General features: G+C 36.9%; 1 long non-coding RNA gene across 5 annotated transcripts in view; it reads left to right on the top strand.

The window, feature by feature from the left end:
- The window catches only part of LOC140708818 (uncharacterized), a 357070-nt gene that overhangs the window by 123707 nt on the left and 211832 nt on the right, over positions 1-21531 (top strand). For 4 of the 5 annotated variants that reach the window (XR_012089023.1, XR_012089025.1, XR_012089024.1 and 1 more), the window contains exon 4: positions 6561-6619. This is a non-coding gene — a long non-coding RNA (uncharacterized lncRNA). Of the gene's footprint in view, positions 1-6560; positions 6620-9275; positions 9976-21531 lie in introns of those variants that run through there. The other variant, XR_012089027.1, reaches the window with a different exon arrangement.

A 21531-nucleotide genomic window follows, 5' to 3' on the forward strand; every position in this document is an offset into this window, starting at 1 on the left:
TTGAATCACTAAATGGAGATGTAGTATTTTATAATGCAATTATCGTAAGAGTAGACATACACATTGCAATGATGCAACCATTCTTCTAACTGTATATAGAATTCTTCTTTTTGGAGAAATGGGAGTAGGCATGGTAAACTGTGTGAAATGTGAGATCTATTCCCCACTGTTGCCTCTTTCTCTTACAATCATGCTGACTTGTGTGCTGCTGACCTGCATAATATAGTGCTAAATTAAGTGGCTAATTCAGCCAAGACTCTAGGAGTTCAAGGAAGGAAGGGTGCTCAGTGTGTGTTTGAGCAGTCAGGGAAAGTTTCTTAGAGAAGATGGGTCTTGAAGAATAAATGTTATTTAAGTAAGTGGAAAGAAGAAGTCAGGGTTCTGATGAAGAAAATCATTTCGGCAAAATGAAAAACATGAGGCTTTTTCAGTTGCTGTACTTGGTGCTATGATGATAGACAAAGTGTAATTTTCTACATACATTAAATTAACACACGCAACTGGCCCACCTTTGTTGAGCTATTTGCTTTTTAACTGTATTTTTTAGTAATGATAATGCCTTTACTTTCTCAGCCTTTTTTATTCTAGGAACATGTGAGGCTCATAGAATGAGATTTTGAAAAATTATTTTTTCTATGCTAAGCAAATTAAATGGAGCAAATAGTTACATAATTTTCCCATCACTTCACATTTTGGTTTTCTTGTCTGCTTTCTCTTTCCTCTCTCTTGCGTATTTACAATAAAATATTTATCAACTTTTGTTGAACTTTCTTCTTCTATTTTCTTTCGTCTTTTTCTTATTTAGGATCCAACCACTTCAAATGTGGAATATGATAATCCTCTTTCAATGGATCTCTCTGATACCTTCTCACCTCCCTCCAGTTCACACTAGACTTCACAATAATTAACATATTTTTAAAATATTGCTTTTATTTTATGTCATCTCCCTGACCAAAATTCCTGTATTCGTTTTCTATGACCTGAAAGGTGGAGTAGCCCAAATGCATCCCCCACTAGTGCTCTCCAAGATTCCTCTGACCTAAATATTGTTCATCAAAAGCTCGCTGGTAAAATTACATTATTTTTGGCCCCGTTCCCCAATGTGAATTACTTCTAAATCTCTCTTCTCAGTTCATCATGCCGAGTTCAAAATTTACCCCTTTCCTCAATAAACTAAGAGTGCTGTGTAGATCCTGCATCCTGGTTGACTCCTTTTGAGATTAATCTTTTTTCACAGGACCCTTTTCCATTATTTTTAAAGTTGAATAAAAAACTCTTGTGGCACTTACAATCTATCTTGTATTGTTACTTAAAGTTCTACATATATTTGGTTGTTTCAACTGAAAGATAACTTCTTTGAAGACAGAGACTGTAGTACGAGTCAAGAATGGTGTTTTTCCACATTGTAGGACTTATTTATGACACTCATGACGTCAGTGGTGATAAACATCTCTACGTGACTACAGTCTTAACAAAAATTAAACTGTTGGTAAAGAAATTAGGAAGCCCTAGTCTATACTCTGTTTCTCAGGCACCCCTTAAAGGTCTTGTGCTTTAGTGGTAATAGAAAAAAAAGAAGGAGGGTGAGAAGGGGCATCAGCTTTGTGTACTCTAGATGACTAAATTGTCGGCATTTCTTGGGGAAGTCCAAACTGTTTAACTGTTGTCATCCATCCTCATTTCTTCAGTGGCATTTCAGAAGTCAATAACAAAAACTACCACTAACATCCCATGGTCTCTATGTGCCAGGCTTTATACCTAGTGTTTTTCATGCCTTATCTCATTTAGTGTTCACGCTCTGCCTGTAAGACAGACAATATTATCCTTTTGCTGCGGAGGAACTGGAAACTTTTAGACCCATACCACCCAGCAAGTCCACAGTAAGGCTAAGATTTTAATTCACTTTGGAGCTCTATTAAACACTTTTATACCTTCCTCAGATTTCCTCAAATTTCTGTTATCAAGTAGATTCCTAAATAACCCAAGGTAGAATCCAAGAATTTCTAAAAAGCTGAGCGAGGGAGTATAATGTGGATGATAAGCAGAAAGAGAAGGACGGAAGAATCATTTTCCTTTTAAGAGGAAGCATCATTCCTTGATTACAGAAGGTGCTAGGAGGTAGAGGAAAAAGCAAGGTAAGTATTTGTTCTGACCTGGTGAAAGATTGAAAGGTAACAGGGCTTTTATAGGTAGCTATGACATTTGCTGGTTCTTGATCTCCTAGTTCCAAAAAGAAATAGTTCTTAGTTTCCTGCTCCTAGCCACAAGATTATTGATTTCTATGAAAGATATGAGAAGACACTGGGAATGGAATGCAGGAGATTAGAAATGGAACCATCCAAAAGGATGAGCCATTTTAGAAAACTGATGAAACCAAAAGATTTTTATTATCCTGCTTCTTCTTATTCTGTCACCATGAACTTTTCCCCCCCTGTGTAGGAATCTATCTTCCCAAGTGGGAAAAAATAATTTTTAAAAAGATAAGCCTGAAAAAATTAATTTAAACTTAGCCATATTAGGGTAGCATTAAGGCACTCCCGGGTACATTTTATTGGTCCATTAATATAGGGCCCGAGTGGTTGAATACACCTAAGGCATGTACTGTATTAATGAACCAATAAAACATGCCCTGAAGTGTCTTAATGATATATTACAACCATTTCTGTTACATACATAAATGCACTATTTGCTGGCTGTCTTGCATAGTTTTAACGAAAATCTTCAATTAACCGAAAATATTGCATCAAGAACTCTTACCCATAATAAAAAAGAGCAACAAAGAATCCTGTAATTAACTAACCGGGCTACTTACTCATGAGGTGATTCTGGATTGATTTAATCTTTGGTGCTTTTTCATTGTAAATACTTTGGAAGAACTGGTTCTTTGGATTTAAAATTGGATACTTTCAGGAAAAGACACAGATGAAAGCTGACAGAATTCATACTGATCTCCTTTCTTACTTAAAATATCCAACTGTGGGTGGTGGTTATAACATTAAATAGGTATTAATGACTGGATTCAAATAGTAACTCTCTATGCCTACATTAGAATGATATATTTTAGGCATGTGGGGACATTTTCTACAGTGATAAGGAATGCCACTCGTTCATGTATGCAAGGATTGAGACCAACATGTGGCATCTTGTAAAAATGTCTTCTCCTAATCAACATTGTGTTCCACCCTTATTTATAAACTCAGTGTTGACCCTGCTGTCTTTTCACTTGAGTCATATAAATTGATGCATTGCTATGAGTAGAAGCTGGAGGACCGCATGGAGAGAAGAGAGATAATGATGATAATAGATATAATTTATTGAATGATTATTATACATCATACGATGCTGTAATTATTTTTACATTTATTATCTCCTTTAATCTTTGCAACAACCCTATAAGGGAGATATTATTATACTTGTTTTATAGATGAAGTATCCAAGATAAAATTAGAAACTTTTCCAAAGTGGTGGACTTTGGGATTCAATGCACCCTCTGAATCCAAAGCCCATACTCAAGTGGGTAAAGCTTGGGATGGCCAGTATGAGAAAAGCAGAGAGAATTATTATCTTCTATATAGGGAAGAAGTCCTTTCTAAACTATCTACCAACATACAGCATTGTACATTTTATTCTTCCCCTCTACTTCCTCCTTACAGAGGAACATAAATAGAGGGGAGAGAGAGAGAGAGAGAGAGAGAGAGAGTGGACATGAAGGGGCCTCATAGCAGAGTCTTAAAAGATGCAAAGTGACTTCCATGAAGCAATGATCTAAGACCCAATGAGAATGGGCACATGGCGATATGGTTAGATACCAACGGCCAGAAACAGGTAAAATGTAAATGCCTTATCATCTGATCATGGGGAGAGAAGATTACATTCTCCCATCACTGAGGATGGCACCTCAGTGGCACCAAGTACACTCCTTGAAACTAAGGTGACAGCCCTTGGATAATGAGTGAGTAGAGAGTATCGTCAAGCTAGTCACAGACTGAGGAAATACTGCACTAACTGATTAACCCGAAATTTGACTACTGAATAGAATGGGGACTCAAGACAGAAATGAATTGTAAAAAAGATAAGGTAAAAATTATTTGTACGCACCTTTGAAAGCTGAGATTTATGTACTGAGTTGTTTTATTCATAAACTTTTTAATTGTTAAAGATTTGCATCCTAAGAGAACCTGACCATGAAATGTTTATGAAGGCTATTGAAGTGATAGCAGTTATTGTTGGTTTTAGGGCCATAAGTTAGGTGTCAAATCATCAAAAAACTGGCCTTTTTGAGGAATTGCATTTTATTTCGATTTCTTTTTCAAGATCTATAACACAGTAGGAAATTCATTATTTTGTAAACTTATTCTGTACCAGTTTCTTCAGCTGAATTTTACAAGCCTGGAAAACAGTTGCTGAAAGATCTTTGCTGCCTCCACTTGATTTTTACTCATGGTTTATATAGGTTTATATTTGCCTTGCACATTTGGTAGTCAATGATACAATTCATTTTGGCTTTATTTACTGAAGGGCTTGGCCCTGATGTTGAAAGTCATACTGCAATATTGTTTACTCAACCTTTAGAAGGCAGGAAAATTGTTAAGCATAAGCTCTAGCACATTTTAAAAATTGTGGAAAAACACAATTTTACTACAATATCTTTAAAAATCCCACATGTACTATTTATAAATAACTTTCCTTTTTTATTTCAGTTATTTTTTTAAGACCATTAGGTTGGTGTTATTTATGACGAAGTGGTAATTTAATACCAGATAGTAAATTCATTATGTGATTTCAGTGGGCAGATAACTATGTCATGCAATTTCACTGTATCTCTTAAGTGATCATCTGCTGGCTTATGTGCAATGTAAGAACCAGGTCATCAGCTCTTCTATAAAGCTGACCAAGCGAGTCATCCCAATGTGATGTAAATAAATATATATAAATAAACCAGCACCAACATGTGAGGGGTACTAGTGATGTCTGGACATTTGCAGTGAGTAATTTAGTGGACATATGATTCTACTGCTCTTTTAAAAAATTTAATGCTGGTTTTGCTGATGAAGGCATCTTTGCTGACTATGATAACAGCAACCTAAATGTGTATAGTGCTTTAAAAATTTTTGAAGCACTTTCGCAGGTGATATTATCACTTGGAATACTTCCCCAGAATCCTATGACACAATTGTGAACCATATTGTCCTCATTTTCAGATGAGGAATTGTTACTTAGAGAGTTTAAGTGTTTCTCTTGAAGTAGTTGACCTGCTAAATGGCACAGTGGATTAGAACCAGGTCTTCTTGGAATCATGTTCTTCCTTTCCCCATAAGACTTGAGCATCAACAGGTCCAGGCACTAAAGCTAAATAAAACTGAATGATATAAAACTGACAATATTCTACTCTTTCTAGCTGATTACAGTTTCACGTGACTCAACCTGATCATAAAATAGAGGCTTTGGGTATCCTTGGTCAGAAAATCTGAGAATTTAGTTGAAGTAAATGAAGGAAGACCAGGCAGGCAGGGACTATGGCCATGGATCCAGAGTCCAAGGTGGATGTACGTGGATACTGACAGGACAACAGAGAAAGTGAGAGCTGTTTAAAATGTGAGCCACATCTATGTTTTAGGAATAGATATTTGCTTTTCATTTTGCATAGCACCATGGGATAAACTCAAAATGCTTCTGAGTGAATGACTGTTATAGATTAGAGATTTAACTGAATCTAAAAGCAAAATAGATCTATGATTTGAAGATCAGATGAGATTTTTAGCCTGATTTATTTAGAAAAATTTGTATGTTTGGGACTCTTGTCTAGTAAAGTTTGACTGTACCTTCATCAAATAAAATAGTGTAATATAGGTGTCAATTCACATCAACAAAAGTAGGAGGCTGTCATGAGACACAAGGAAAAACATGGTCGTCATGTCGAAAGGCTTTGGTTTAACACTAGATTATCCTGCATGCTTTGGACAAGTAATTGAACCCCACGCAGATTAATTTTCTTAATTAAAAAATGGTGATAGCAATACCTACCTCATAGAGATGTTGTGATGATTAACCTATGGATTACTGGAGTTAGTAACTGTGGATGGATTTTAGGACATCAATGAACCCTCCAACATTGCATGCACAAAATTCTGGTGAGATTGTTCATTATTGTCATCAGATCCTTAAAAGTCTCCACAAATTGCAAAAGGCTAAGAGCTACCAACGTATATGAAAAGGATATGAAATTGTGAAATGCTATGTAAATGTTAGAAATCAAGGATAACGAAGCACTATCCAGCAAAGGAAAACAAAACAGTAATTTTTAGGGAGATAGAATGTTTATCTATCTCCAACAAACTTGGATTAGACTTTTAGGAGATAATTTGATAAGTCAAACGTACATAAAACATAAATTACCTCTAATGGCAAAATCACGTTTATTTGTAGTAATTTTAAATATAGGCTTGTTAAACTGTGCTTTTGAACATATTTCATAGATGATAATCTGTAATTTACTAGTTTCTCTCTCTTTTTGAAATTTTAATGTATGTATTTGAGATCCTTTTATGATTTTTTTTTAGGTGATGTCATTGAACTGTTAAGTGCAAGATGAAACAAGTCTTCCTGGCGTTCCAAGTAGGTAAGTAATCTGCTCATTTCTTAACTAGCTAAATGAATTGCTTTATTAAGATACTGAAGGTATGTCAGGCCTATCAATATCCAGTATTTGGAATCACTAATCAACTGTCTATGAACATTATTTTTATGAAGATTTTTTTCTTTTGGCACACTAAACAAAAATAAACTCAACCTGGGGGAAGATGTGTGGGGGTAATGTGAGGAGGAAGGAATAATATCAAAGACCTTGCTTTCTCAAAGTTCCTTAAAGTGTGAAAGAATCAGTACTGCAGTGTTAAAATAGGCTGGAATTGGACAGAGGAGCAACAAATTGTAATTTAGGAATGCCACTGCTTTCTCAGACCGAAAGGCATTGTTGTCTGGGGAAAGAGTTCTATTGTATAAATACTGTTGAGAGGATAGTGGAATTTAGATCTCCAGCCTCTTCCTTGATTTTGGCAAGGTTGAATGTAGAGGAAACCACAGTCGTTCGGGAAGAACGCTATGTGAACAATGTCATGTTTTATTGGTAGAATGAGTAAACCAGACAGTACAGGCTGTAAAAACCTATCAATTGGTGTTATGGCAGGAAACAGATGGCTCATTCCCACAGAGTAATTCAAAGAATATCCAATAAAGGGGCTACTTGCACAGGTGTAGGTAGGAAATAGGGGAACCATGAGATAGAGTGTATCCGAGACTAGTAACACAGGGTCTATTTCCAACCCTAGGCTTGAAGGGGTGAGTTAGTTGGAAAGAGAGGCTCCTATGCAGGGGCCACCTTGAGAAGAGCCGTGGTTGTCATGTAGGGAAATGGGAACTTGTGAGCTAAGGGAATATGAATACGCTCTCCTCATTCACCTGCTTCCCTCTGATCTTCTGCCAGATCTCTCTAATAATAGAATCCAATCTGGAGCCAGAGGGCGAGAAATCTAATTGACTGACTCTTTAATCTGGCCTTCTGCAGCCAACTAGGGTGAAGAGTGTGATCTAGAGGAACAAATAACTCCCCAAATTTGGTGGCTTACAGTCCCAAAGGCCTACTTCTCACTCATGCTAAATTCCGGCGTGGATCGGTAGCGAGTGTTTCCACGTGTCCTCACGGTAGAACTTCAGAAATGGAGCAGAGATTTCTTCAGAATATAACCAATTGTTTTGAATAGAATTTGGTATAGTCTCAAGTCAGTAATTATATATTTTAGTCTTAAATAATTTATGTCATTTGTACCTACCCAGAACTAGTTTAGGGTCCTATGTAAGCTTCAGGGAGCCAGAAAGTTGAATTCTACCAGGTGCCTGAACGAGAAGGGGAGGTGATAAAACTGAGCAATGTGAATAACCACTATGGGTAACTTTTCTGTTCAAAGCATGCTGGTCCCTAAGTTAAATTAAAGCTGGGATATGGATTGGCAGAATAATTCAGGCAGAATTTAGTTTACAAACAACTTCTGAACAACTTGCATGATATTCAACAGAGCCTATATGTAGATTATACAAAAGCTTTTTTATTTTTATTTTTTTAGACAGAGCCTTAATCTGTCACTCAGGCTGGAGTGCGGTGGCACGATCTCAGCTCACTGCAATCTCTGCCTCCTGGTTCAAGCAATTCTCATGCCTCAGCCTCCCAAGTAGCTGGGATTACAGGTGCCTGCCACCATGCCCGCTAATTCTTGTATTTTTAGTAGAGACAGGGTTTCACCATGTTGGCCAGGTGGGTCTCAAACTCCTGACATCAGGTGATCTGCCTGCCTTGACCTCCTGAAGTGCTAGGATTACAGGTGTGAACCACCATGCCCGACTTGTACCAGAACTTTACAAAAGCCAAATCCATATAGTTGACTGGAATGAAACCATAGAAGAATTTTTGAACTTTGTTAGGATCAAAATATTAATACTTACATTAAAAAAAAAACCACTTTTTTAAAGTGCATGGTATGGTACTAAGCCTTTAGTCAAGGAAATTTAAACAAAATTATCCTTGCCCTCTAGGAGTTTGCAATCTAAAACAGACAATATTGATCTAAAGACATGCAATCAGTTCACCATTATTCGCAGGAACATTATCTGCTCTTAAATTGATCTATGGCAATTTTTAGAATGATTAAATTATGTATTACTTAGTCTACAACTTGACTATATTCTTTTTCCTCCAGTAGTATTACTATTTTTAAATGGACTATAAAGAAACATTATGAATATCTAGCACCTTTGGAAATGCATGTGATTTATGCAGAAGTGGGATAATGTCACATACTGTAGATGCAAATTGAGAATTGATTGCACTATAGGGAGATGGCAACCTCATCTATGCTTAGAAGAAAGTTGTTTTGTTATAAGCTGTTTTGGAAGTCGAATATTGGATTTTATTCTGGATATATAGCATGCCATTAGTTTGTTAATATCTTAATAGTGAGAAAACTTTCGTCTAAATACTGAAAGGCAAAAAGTGTTGGGAATAAATCCTAAATATTAACTGATAATTTTTCCTGAATACCCTGAGGAATGTTGATGGGACAGAAGTTTCAGATATTTTAAGTTCAGCAGCTTCTACCTTTGAGTGCTTTCTCTGACAAATTGCATAATGGATAGAGCACATGCTGCCCACATCACCTGCGTCCTTACCATTTTTGTACAATCTGGTTTGACTTCCAATTGCTGGTGACTGTGTCTCTGGCCAGTGGGGCCTGCAGCAGTCTGGGAGTACTGGAGGAAAGACTGCCATCAAGGAGCAGCCCTCAATTACAGACACAGAAGATTAGGTCTGTGGGTCCCAGTGGATGAACCAACACGGAGGAGCACCACGTTGAGCGTCCATCTTACAGTTTCCCAGGGGCACAAAGTTATAGTCACTTGAGGGGCAACTTGCTTGACAAAGTAGCTTTTCCTGACTTCCTTCCCATCTTTACCTTACTCCCCCACTTTCTAACCAGTGTTTCTTGGGATCAGTTTCCAAACAAACTACGTGAATTCAAATATTTGTCTTCGAGTATGCTGTTGAGGAAGTAAAACTAACATAGTGGGCTATTTCCCTAGCAGGCCTCCTTTTTCTTATACTATATTATAGGACTTGAAAAAATATATAATTCAGAGGTAGTGGCAGCACAAAGTTCCTTGGGTAAGTACTTTTGGTAGATAAAGATGAAACAGGTGTAGACAAGCAAGGTTGCCTAGAGCAGTTTAATGGAGACTTTGATTACAAAAGCTTATACTAAAGATGACGTGAAAATACTATAGAATCTTGTCTCAGAAATTCCTGATATTAGACATAACTTAAAGCATTAAAAAGTAAAACTGTTGAGTGTCTGTTGGAAGTAAGCTAAAGATAAAATATATTTAGGAGTTATCCATAATATTTGCATGTGTGTATATATACACATAATATTTTTGTAAAATATTTCATATTTTACTATAACCTGTTAATATGCAAAGTTACCAATTATTTATTATATTACTAGATTAATTGCAAAATTTCTAACTTCTCTACTCCAGCCACATGCATGGTGGCACCAGGACAGGATAATTGGAATAAACACCTCAGGCAGAAAACAGAAAATTTAAAAATGTATGCAGTAGTCACTAGTCCATGGTAATGATGAAATCCTGTGGACAGCTGTTATGTAGTCTTGGCAGTGAGAGAAGTGCCATGGTCAGGACTTGATTCTGCTCTCAGGGAGGAATTTTCCCATCCATTGTTTTGGGGGACTCCTGCTTCTGCCATCTGGGAAGCTTTGCTTGTCTATTATCTGCCGTGGCCGCAATGGCAGTTGAGGGCCCTAGAGGTTTTGCTGCCTGCCTCCTGCCTGTATGAGCTGGGTGGCCTAAGAGTTGCTTCAAGGCTCAGCCAAAGGCTTTTACGTCCTAGCTCATGGTTGTTTTTGCAATATAATTTTCTTTAAAATTAATAAGACTTTCATCTCTTCCAGGCACATGAAGACAAATGTTGCATGTTCTCACTTATATGTAGGAGCTAAAACAAATTGATCTCGTGGAGGTAGTGAATAGAATGGTGGCTACCAGAGGCTGGGAAGGGTAGTGGGGGTAAGGGGATAAAGTTACAAAATACAGTTAGATAGAAGCAATAAGATCTACTGTTTGGTAGCACAATATGGCTACTATAGTTAAAGATAATTTATGACACATTTCAGAATAACTAGAAGAATAAATGTGGGATGTTTTCAGCACAAAGAAATGACCAATGTTTGTAGTAATTGGTGATGAATACCCCCAATTACCATTATGCACTGATCATTAGACATTGTATGCTTGTATCAAAATATCACATGTACCCCATAAATGTGTAGCTATTATGTATCCATAAACATTAAAAAATTAAAAATAGAAATCAACTAATAGACTTTCGTCTCTTTGCTTACAATCAGTTCAGTATGCCAGCTACCATACCCACAATTCTTTCTTAGACATAATTCTTAAAGTAGTATTATTTGTTTTTCTTCTCATCCCCATTTATTTCTTTCTCAACTCAATGACATCTACCCCAAGGCCATGAGACTTGGGATGAAGGCCTGGTTCAATCTGAATTTCGTCACGTAATTATATCTTAAGACTGTTCATTATTCAATTTCAAAAATTATGTATTAATGTTTGAGGTAAACATTCCCAACTTTTGAGGCTTAAAATTTCTGGATGTTTTCTTATTCCCTTCCATTTTTATGTGTACTTTAGATAATTCTTTCCTGTGGTCATTTCTTCTTCTAATATCTTGCCAAATAAAGCTAGTAACATCTAATGCATGCTCATGTAATTCTATTTTACAATATCTTTTGCTACAGCCACAGGCTGGGGAGGTTAGTGGCCTGCCTCCAAAGATATCATGGGCATAATTGTTACTGAACATCTTGCCTCTGCTTAACTTGGGGTTTCGTTTTTCCAGCCTCTGATATTAGTTTCCTAGTTATGTTCTGCCAGTGCCACCAATTTTAGGGTTTTTGTTTTTATTAGTGTACATTATTGATACTAATTTCTATTTTAGTTAAGATAACACCAATTAAAGCATCAGATAAACCTCAAAATTTAAGTGGCTTAACATGTTAAGATGTTTGTTTCTTGCTCATGTAAAACTCAGTAGAGGGGCTGGGGTTCTATTCTGTGCATTCATTTAGCAACCTAAATTAGCAAGCTGTTGTATTCAATAGACAGTTTTTAAGGCACCAACATTCAGCCAGCAGATAGAATGCTTAGCTCCTTTCTGACCTTCCTCTCCACCTATGCTGACATCTTAGATGTTCTCTGGCTTTCAATATCATCTCTTTGCTGACAAATCCCAAATCTTCTTTTATCGAACTCCACCTAGCCCCTGGATTTGTGTATGTAATTGCCTATACAACAACTCCACTTAGATGTCAATCAGGCATCATTAACTTAATATATTTGAAACCAAATGTTAATTTTTCCCCCCAAAATTGCCACCCCTTAACATGATCAATCTTAATATTTGGAACTGTGATTTACCAGTTATTCAGGGAACAAACTTGAAAGTATTTTTTGAATCTTTTTTTTTTTAGTATCATATAGTACATAGAATCAATAAATCCTGTCAATACCTTCAAAAACATCTAGAATCCAGACATTTCTCATAGCTCCACAGCCATCAGATTTTACTTCTTGTAGTGTGTCATGATCTGAAAGGTCCTCTTGTTTTCACTCCTGCCCTCTTAGAATGCATTTACCACACATAAGCCCGAGTAATATTCTACAAATAGACTACATTGTCCTTCAATGTATAAAACTCTTCAAAAACCAAAGGTTTTCCCTAATCATTTATTTAAAGTACTTCATAGCATTTGTCATTATCTGACATTTCAGCCATTATGTTATACATTTTTTTTGTTTTTTAAATTTTCTGTCTTCTCAACTAAGAATGAATATCTATGTCATAGACTTCTCTTTATTCATGGCTGTCTTTATAACACCCAGGATGGTGCTTGCCACATGGGAGATGTCCTAGTTGTTTTGAATGAATAAATAAATGTATGAGCTACCTTTTATATATCTTTTTTTTTTTGGTTTTTTAGTCTTTTTGTATCTATTTGTATGACTTTTTTATATTAACCATATATAATCATTTTCTCATTAGTATTAAATGAATTTCTAAATTTGCCCTTTAGTTTACGTGGCTAGCTATCCAGCTAGCTAGCTAGTAATATAATAATAAGTAACTTCTTCTTCACAATATTTTCCATTATTCATCACCTTAGAAATCGCTCGTCTCTCATGAGCCTGGCTATTTTCTCATACATTCACCTAATGTCTTCTAATTCTTAGTCTAATTTTAGAGGAGCATGGTGACCAGTCTTTGTCCAGATCTATTCTAGGACTCACAGTAAATTCTCCAGATCACAGAACTTACCTTCAGCAATACTGCTTGCCTGAAGGTTTTTAAAAAGGCTTGCACCGTGAATGCTTTTTACTGAAAGTAGGCAGGACAGATCTCTTTCTCCCAGAGATCTCTAAAGAGGTACCAGGGGTGCTGCCTAGTGGCCTAACTCCTTCCTTCTTTGCCCGACTTCTTAACTGAAGGGAAGGAGACTCTTTGCAGAGCTGACAGTGTACTTTTCTCTCATTCAGCAGCTGCCAGACATCGTAGGAAACATATGATGTCTAAGTCATGTTCCTGGATTTTATGGAGTAAGTTGAACACTGTATTTTTATGGAAAGTCTAGAAAAAAATTTTCCTTTTTTGGAATTCCACCAGATTCATTGATATTGTAAAGCCAGTGGTCCTGGTAGGGGTATGTGTGTGCATGTGTGTGTGTGTGTGTATGTGTGTGTGTGAGTGAGGCTTTGCTTGTAGTTTTACAGATTGAATGATTTTGGAGAAACTATTTACCTCAGTCATCAAATATTTATATAGTTATGGCAAAAATTTTCCAGCACGTGACAATAAAGTGTCTTGTCTTTTGTCTTATGCTTGACTTACATGAAGTCACCACATGGGCTAGCTGTGGGGTTCTGTGGGGTTCTGTGGGGAAGGAGGGGAGAAAGAAAGTGGGAGTGACAGGCAGGTGGAGATTGAGGAGGACAAGACAGATTTGCCTTTCTGGGGGGTTGAGGTTCTGGGGATATGCAAGAGGATGGAGAAATCAGACTTAAGGCATCTTGTGGAATTGTGGTAGAAAGGAGAGGAGGTCAAACCTTGATTAAATTGAAACAGCAGGAACCAAAGCTTTTTTGTAAGATTTTACTCTACCTAACTTTCATAGTATTTCAAGTCTTTTTCTAAAGTGTGACAGAAAAAATCACATTTTCTAAAATGTGATAGATGACTTTTTTCACACTCCAGTATATTTTAAAAACACTTCTTTAGTTTTTACTTTAAGAGAAATATTGTAAAACTCTTGCACCATAAAATTTAGAATTCAGAGACTTATCAGTTTGAATAAGTCACAGGTTACTGAGTGATGTCTTGGGGAAATATGTAAGCCAGTCGCAGAGCCTTGATGTAGGGGCTAAATCTTGGAGAAAACTAAAGGTGGACAGGCACAAACAGACTCAACATTACTTTTCACACTAAATTGCTTTCTTTTGGAAGAAAAAAAAAAAGGCCATGATAAATACCCATTTCCAGGATTGTATCCAGTAACAGCAAGGACAAATTCCTGTAAGATTTGAGAGAAGTCCTATTGTTTTTTCATTTTTTTATGAATTGTTATCATACTTCCTTTCTTACCTTTTGAATATATTGACTCCAAAATGCTCCTATGATTCTTAAATTCCAAGCTGCTTTGTCTAAAATGTCATTTTCTTTCTTGAATAAGAACAATTCTAGGAATTTAGAATGTGATATTTCATCTTTGTCTAGAGACTACAAGGTTCAAATAAATTCAACTTTCCCTTTTTCCTTTCTCATATATTTAAATATTTTAACAATATTAATTTAGAAATGTCTAAATTTCTCTACTGTAATTTATTTACATTCAATTTAGAGATTGATAGTAATACAGTAAAAATTTATTCTCACATTCACTGTACTATATTATTGATTATTCAAATAATTTCTCAGCTAATGAGCTATGTCAGTCATTGACCTGGTGCAGGCTCTATAAAGATAATATAATATTCGTCTGTCTTTGAGGACCTTATGGTCTTCCTGGCGAGACAGATTATCATGCATAAAACTTTCAATGATACCAGCTTTCTTTCTTTTTTTTTTTTTTTTTGAGATAAAATCTCACTCTTTCACCCAGGGTGGAGTGCAGTGGCGTGATCTTGGCTCACTGCAACCTCCACCTCCTGGGTTCAAGCGATTCTCGTGCCTCAGCCTCCTGAGTAGCTGGGATTACAGGCGTGTGCCACCACGCCCAGGTAATTTTTGTAGTTTTGATAGAGACAGAGTTTCACCATGTTGGCCAGGCTGGTTTCAAACTCCTGACCTCAGGTGATCCGCTCACCTCGGCCTCCCAAAGTGCTGAGATTACAGGCGTGAACCACTGTGCCTGGCTGATGCTAGCTTTTATAGAGTTACAAAGAAAATGGGATTGAGCACAAAGATAGGCTAACTACATGAGGAGTTCCTGAAAGTCTCCTCAGAAGAGATGACGCTGGAACTGAGTCTTAGAAGATGAGTAGGCAGCTTCAGTTGATGAGGGTGAGAAAGAACATCCTGAGAGAGAGCATGCTTCTTATTATGGCAAGTCTTTATTTATTTATGTATTTTGTAAATTTAAAAAATGTTTAGGTTTTATTTTAGGTTCAAGGGTACATGTGCAGGTTTGTTATATAGGTAAATTGTGTGTTGTGGGGGTTTGGTGTACAGATTATTTTATCACCCAGGTAATAAGCATAGTACCCAAGAGGTAGCTTTTTGGTTCTCCTTGTCCTTCCTCCCTCTACCCTCAAGTAGACCCAGTGTCTGTTGTTGCCTTCTTTGTGTCCATGTGTATTCAGTGTTTAGCTACCACTTATAAGTTAGAACATGTGGTATTTGACTTACTGTTCCTGTGTTAGTTTGCTTAGAATAATGACCTCCATCTCTCTTCATGTTGCTGCAAAGAACTTGATCTCTTTCTTTCTCATGGCTGTGTAGTTTTCCATGGTGTACATGTACCACATTTGCTTGATCTAGCCTATCATTGATGGGAATCTAGGTTGATTCCATATCTTTCTTTCTTTCTTTTTTTTTTTTTTGAGATGAAGTCTTGCTCTGTCATCAGGCTGGAGTGCAGTGGCGTGATCTTGGCTCACTGCAACCTCTGTCTCCTGTGTTCAAGCAATTCCCCTTCCTCAGCCTCCTGAGTAGCTGGGGCTACAGGCACACACCACCACACCTGGCTAATTTTTGTATTTTTAGTAGCGACGGGGTTTCACCATGTTGACCAGGATGGTCTCTATATACTGACCTCGTGATACGCCCACCTCAGCCTCCCAAAGTTCTGGGATTACAGGCCTGAGCCATTGCACCTGGCCGATTCCATATCTTTTATAGCAAATCTTGATGTGCTTAAAAATGATGAGGACTTTAGTATAACTGGAATGAATTTAGAGGCATATTGGGTGGTTTAATGGAAGTGGAGAGGAGTTTAGATAGAATTACCAATGGGATATTAGGCCAGAAATAGATTGGAAGGGCCTTGAGAGCTAAAATAAGAAATTTGGGTCTAAATCTGGAAGGAATAGGAACCAAAAGGAATTTTAAAGCAAGTGGTTGACATGATCAGATTTAATAATTAGGGAAATAGCTAATGTCTGTCAATACCCTCTGACTTGGTCAGGGAGTTATGGGACAGGAAGCTATTCTAAAAAACCCAGGCAAGATATTATAAAGTACCAAAATATGGCACAAAGGATGGGACAGAGGATTAGATTTAAGATATTTTGGCTACATATCCCAGAAAGAAATAGAATGTTTAGAATTTAAAACATTTTAGGAGGGAGCATAAAGTGAGATAATACGTGAATTTCATACCGAGATTAAAAATGTACAACTGAACTTTAGATCTTACCAAGGGAACATATTTTAAATAGCCTTGAATTTTGGTCTGCTAGGTTATGTTTAAATGTTAGTGGTGTTCAAGCAAGAGGAGTCTTTTCCTTCCAAAAAGAGTGCTAATGTCCACTTTCACACCTCCTTAAATATCTACAGCATGAAACAACCTACGCAGACATATCTGGATTTCCTGCAGCTATCAGTGCCTTTTGTGTTGTAAGACAAAAGCAATCCAATAAAGACATGTCTGTTCCCAAAGTGCTCACCAAAGTCACGGCTCAGAGAGTGCACGTTACAGTTATGTCTTTTCTGGGTTTTATATTTTAAAGAATATGATAAAAAAAAAAAAAGGAAAAACAAGCTTCCTGGTAAACTATATTTATAGCCTCATAGACTGTAAAGGTTTCAAAGTTTAAAGACACTTAGAGCAAATGTCTTCCTTTTTCAGCGTTAGCCTTTTTCTCCAGCACCAAAAGTGTGCAAGGCAAAAGCCTGCGAAAGAGAGGAAGTAGTGTAGGATAGTGTGGGAGGTGTTCTAAGTCTGGGGCTCATGATCCTCTAAAATACATGGGTTTTCAAGCCTACAGACAAGCTATAGAAGGCCTTCCAGCACCCTGAAAGTGTGGAAATAACCGTGGCAGATGCATGGATGGCCATTTTTTTGGGGGGGAAATACTTCATAGTTTTCATTAGAATCTACAGCCTTAAACCTTTGACTATATAATTGGACACATACAACAAATGGCTATCATGTAGATGAGTATATTATCAGAGCAAAAATAATGATTCAGATAAGTTCTTGCCACTTCAGAAGACACAATTAATTTATCTCAGTGGATATGAGAGTGATCTACTTAGTTACGGATATTTGTGCTTAAATGGCTACACAACTTTGGACATGCTTACCTCTCCAAGTCTTCTTTCTCCTCCATTACTATCTCCTAGGTTTGCTGTGAGGTAATTTATGTAGACCAGTTTGCACAATCCTTGGAAAACGTCTTAATTATATATTTATGACAAATTTGGATATGACATTTGTTATACATCTGTATGCAGAGAAGTTATAAATATAAAACTTAAGCTTAGTGAATTGTTAAAAATTAGTCATATTTCATATTTCATATTCCTCTTGGAAGCTGAAGAAACAAGATCAAGTAATAAGGATGTTTATATTTTCTAGGTACTATTTTTAAGAAGTTAAATGTTAGTTTCTGGTGTCATGAATGAAGAATTGGAGCAAATGACAAATTCTGGTATATGACTTGCTTTGGAGTGAATGGTCAAAGTATTGTGATAAAGTTGCTAACCTTTGGGCAGATATACAGCCAAGAAGAGTTAGGCCCCATTTCCAATGAGCGAGCCCCATTCCTGATGACAAGAGTTATAAGAACATGCAATAAAAAGATTGAACTCTGGTCAAAGGCCACAGCTGCTACGGTCCACATGCTGTTTGCTGGGTATGGAGCCAGCCCTGGAGCTCTAACCTGATTCTTCAGCTTTGGCAACACAAGCATTTGGAATGTGGGACAAGGTGGGGCCCAGCGTCATCCAGTCATAGTCTCAGAGGTCTTGGTTACTCCCATGACCTCCTTCACCAGCTCACCAGTCTGAGGAAGAAGCCCAGGCTGCCACAAGGCCTTGTCTTACAGGCAAATAATTAATTAAGATGGAAATGTATATGTCTACTGACCTCCAGTGATTAGGCCTCTGGTTCAAGAGCTGAGTTTTAGGACTTACTTAAATTAGGAAGACTGTGACAGTTGTCCTTCCTTTCCCCCAATCTCCCTCATCCCTCCATTATTCCTCTGGGTAGTGTAGAGGTCACCTGTAGAACATTTAGTGGCCCTTGTATTTGATTTTTTGGTACTTATATATGTCTGTCTTCTCAGACAAACTTTTCCTCTGACAGAAAAGATTTTAAAGACATTTTAGTAAAACAGAACAAAACAACCCAGGCATGAGACAAACTGATTATTAGTTGGAGATTTGGTTGGAAGATATTAGCTAGCCCTGAAGCAAAAACACACTTTTCTCCATGCTTTTCTATAACAGTATTCATAAAGTTACAAGTAAGTTGGACAGCTTATGGTTGAGCAGTGACTAAGAAGAGAAATTGGGCTATAACAGAGAGCACAGGCATTGCTGCCAGCAAGACAGAGCTTGAGAGCAAGCTACCGATTCTTAGTGATATAATGGTGGGCAATTTGCTTCACCTCTTGGAAATGTCCTCTTCTGGGAAATGGGGGTGATAATGCCTCAGCGGGTAATTTTAAGAATTAAAAGTAAAATATGCAAAGTGCCTGGCACCAGTGACTACCGAGTAAATTAAAAATATTTTATTTTATTAGTGTTCATTTCTTGCTCTGCCTTAAAAAAACTGCACACCAAATACTTTATGCTTACTCATGCAACGCATTTTGGTAAATAATCTGTTGCACATAGCGTTAGGTGCTTGGAAACAAAGAGGAGTAATGCAGATCTTTTATATTCAAAGAAGTACTAGCCTAGCTGTGTTTGGGGTGCTTGTGTACATGTCCAAAGAGTGAAGCATAATAATTCCTTGTCTTTTTGAGAATTTTATCTAAACAAAATGAAATCAGTGAATTAATATTTTTGGAGTGCGTATGTGACATAGACGTTCACAGATGACTTTTACGTAGGATTAGAGGATACAGAATTCTAAGCGGCTGAATCCTGAATCCTGAAATACAACACTAGGGACGTATGGAAACTCATCACGTAAACATAGCTCCTTTATTGTTCCAATAATAGTTTAAAATTTGTCATGTTGGATTTTATCTGAAGTCAGTCTGACTTGAATATAGTTCCAGGCCTTCCTCTTAATTTTTTTTTTCTCCAAAACACCTGATGGCTGAGTCCATCAAGTTCCCACAAGAGATTTACATGTTTTTAAAAACAGATTTTGCTTTGCATCTCTGTTTTGTCTTTTTTTCCCCCCAATATCCAGGAAACTTTGTAACACCTACTTTGCAAAATAAGCAAGTAATCATCTATTTTGGGGACTGAAAATAGAGGAGGTGAGAAATGAGATAACTGGTTTCAACTCATGTCATTTGGGCATAGAAACTATTTGTTCAGTGATTTTTGCCACAGCCATAGAACAACTTTTGCATTGTTTCTCCATATGCTTTGGAGAGACAGGAAAGAGAATATTGCACTAAAAATCTTGTTTCAATTTAAGGTAATTATGCATATATTTAGGTTGAGTAGGGAAGAGGCATTACTGAAATAAAAATGTTTTTAATACAACTTGCAAGACATAAATTAACACATTGAGAAGAAAATGAATCAATAATTTTATTTTAGAATTGAGGGGGATTTTAGAGATCATCTTGTTTAACCACCATGTTTACAGATGAATGAACTGTTATGTGTTTTGCCCATAGTAGGTCACAGAAATGAAGGTGTCCTGACTTCTAGAATAGGCCTTTGTTCCTCTCTCACTATAAATACATGACTATCTTGCAGAGTGGCCTAGTAGGTATTGTCATGTTGCTGTTCCTGGTTGGGAGGACTGGGTGCATGTACAAATAAAGTTTACATAATACCTGATACAGAAATCTTGGTGCCCTAAAGTAACTATTTAATGATGATGCCTTTGCTCTATTCAGACCAGTGAAATGAGCACACATTTCTGGCTCCATTTAATAAATTGCCTCCTTGAGGGCACTAAATCCTGCTCTTCTGGAAAAGCTCATTCACTTTACATGGGTAAACAGTTTGCTTCTCCATGAATTCTACTGTTTACTCACAACAGTAGAAAGCCTGTTTTGTGTTATTGCTGTTATCACAAATCTGGAGACATCACTGCAGATTGGAATGAGGTGGTGGGAGACCGTTTCTTAAGTGGGTATTTTTCAGCACAGCTTAATAGAAAAGGTTGACCAAACATGTTAGAATTACCATCAAATAAGTTTTCGGGGGAACCAGCCCCCCAATATTTCAACGTAGGTTTTTTTCTATTTTCCCTAAGTGTCAGCTGGTCTGAGAAATAAAGAGAAAGAGTACAAAAGAGAGAAATTTTACAGCTAGGTCTCTGGGGGTGACATCACATGTCAGCAGGTTCCATGATGCCCACCTGAGCTGCAAAACCAGCAAGTTTTTATTAGGGATTTCAAAAGGGGAGGGGAGTATGAATAGGGAGTGGGTCACAGAGATCACATGCTTCAAATGGAATATATGATTAGTAATGGAAAGCTTTTCAAATCTAGTTAATTTTACCTTTCAGAGTCACTGTGAATGGGTGAAAAGTATAATGGCTCATCTGTAGATCATAAGTTAACATTTCTGAATTTTAAAAAATTTGATGAGTTGGAAAAATTTGCATTGGTATCATCTACATTCACTTTCTACCTTTACTTCATTACCTTCCTTCACACATTGAACTGTAATTCCCCCAGAGGCAAAGTTTCAAGGTCAATTATGTGAAAGTAGTTTTAAAAGTAACCAGTCCAGACATGGATTTGTGAAAAATAAAAATGGAGTTGAAGCAGTCAGAATTTTGTAGTATTCTTCACTCTTTTCTTTATTTTTCAAATAAAACTTTCCAAATATTGTAGCTCAAGACAGACTAATGATTCCAGTTTTTAAATATATTTAAAGCTCAAGTTGTTGGATTTTTAAAAATTTTGATTCTTCCCTTTCTTTCTTTCTCCTTCCTTCCTTTTTTCTTTCCTTTTTTCCTTCCTTCGTTCCTTCCTTCCTTCCTTCCCTCTCTCTTTCTTTCATTCATTCTTTCTCTTTCTTTCTTCACAATATAGGTTAAAAAGGAATAGTAACAGATGATCATTTATACTCCTCTTGCTTCACTCTGAAGAATTCTTTCTTCTCCTCATCCATGCCTTACCCAAAAGCTACAAATGAAAGAAAATGTCAACCCCATGTAAATTTTTTGGAACACGGTGCCATATTGGTGGACCTGATACAGTTTCGAAGCATTAGGTCCTTGTTAAGAACGATTCATTAATATT

Source organism: Chlorocebus sabaeus, chromosome 17 (genome assembly GCF_047675955.1).
Source record: "Chlorocebus sabaeus isolate Y175 chromosome 17, mChlSab1.0.hap1, whole genome shotgun sequence".
In the NCBI taxonomy this organism is placed as follows: Eukaryota; Metazoa; Chordata; class Mammalia; order Primates; family Cercopithecidae; genus Chlorocebus; species Chlorocebus sabaeus.